Consider the following 1802-nt stretch of genomic DNA (forward strand, 5'->3'; position numbering starts at 1 on the left):
TCTATCGCAGTTTCGTACTCGCAATAAAACAACACTATCTCGTTAGATGACGTTGTTTTTGGTAGTTTCACGACGCTACCTAGCTTAAACTAACATAACTCAACCTAACATGACCTTCGCACTTCTATCGTTAGAAAACGTTTTACTCGCTACTTTACATTGCTTTCTACAACATTACGACGGTTTCAAGCGCTTTCACATTAGATATCACAGTTCCCAACTTGTAAAGGTGAAAAACACTGCATCTCACTAAGTGACATTGTTTAATGCGGTTTTACAACGGTTCATACCTTAACCTAACCTAACCTAACCTAACCTTACCTAACCTAACCCAACCCAACCCAACCTAACCTAACCTAACCTAAACTAACCTAACCCAACCTAACCTAACCTAACCTAACCCAACCTAACCCAACCCAACCCAACCTAACCTAACCTAACCTAACCTAACCTAACTTAACCTAACCTAACGTAACCTAACCTAACCTATTCTAACGTAACCTAACCTTACCTGACCTAACCTAACCTAACGTAACCTAACCTAACCTAACATAACCTAACGTAACCTAACCTAACCTAAGCTAACCTAACCTAACCCAACCTAACCCAACCCAACCCAACCCAACAACACCCAACCCAACCTTACCTAACCTAACCTAACCTTACCTAACCTAACCAAATTATCCTTACCTAACCTAACCTAACCTAACGTAACCTAACCTAACCTAACGTAACCTAACCTAACCGAACGTAACCTAACCTAACCTAACCTGACCTAACCCAACCTAACCTAACCTAACCTAACCTAACCCAACTCAACCCAACCTAACCTAATCTAACCTAACCTAACCTAACCTAACCTAACCTAACCTAACCTAACGACGGTTGCAAGCGCTTTCACATTAAATATCGCAGTTCCCCACTTTTAATGGTGAAAAACACTGCATCTCAGTAATTGACATTGTTTAATGCGGTTTTACGACGGTTCATATCTTAACCTAACCTAACATTCGCACTTGTATCTAAAAACGCTCTATTACACTGTTTTGTTCACAATTACGATATTTGCATAACCTCACAGTTTTTCACCAACTTATTGCAGTACAGAACGCTGTATCTCGCTAAATGACATTGTTCTTTAAGGTTTCACGATGCTTGCATGCGCTTTAACGAGAATATCACAATATAGCAGTTTCGCACTTGTAACGGTAGAACACGCAGTATTTGGCTTGTTCATGCCGTTTTGTGTGCTTTCACAACATTTCACCTATCGCAGTTTAATACTCGCTATAAAACAACACTATCTCGTTAGATGACGTCGTTTTTGGTAGTTTCACGACGCTACCTAGCTTAAACTAACCTAACCTAACCTTCGCACTTCTATCGTTAGAAAACGTTTTACTCGCCACTCTACAATGTTTTCTACAAGATTACGACGGTTTCATGCGCTTTCACATTAGATATCGTAGTTCCCGACTTGTAATGTTGAAAAACACTATATCTCACTAAGTGACATTGTTTAATGCGGTTTTACGACGGTTCATATGTCAACCTAACCTAACATTCGCACTTGTATCTAAAGACGCTCAATTACACTGTTTCGTTCACAATTACGATATTTGCTTGACCTCACAGTTTCTCACCAACTTATTACAGTACAGAACGCTGTATCTCGCTAAATGACATCGTTCTTTAAGGTTTCACGATACTTGCATGCGCTTTAGCGAGAATGTCACAACATAGCACTTTCGCACTTGTAACGGTACAACACGCAGTATTTGGCTTGTTCATTCCGTTTTGTG

Source organism: Rhipicephalus microplus, chromosome 3 (assembly GCF_043290135.1).
Source record: "Rhipicephalus microplus isolate Deutch F79 chromosome 3, USDA_Rmic, whole genome shotgun sequence".
In the NCBI taxonomy this organism is placed as follows: domain Eukaryota; kingdom Metazoa; phylum Arthropoda; class Arachnida; order Ixodida; family Ixodidae; genus Rhipicephalus; species Rhipicephalus microplus.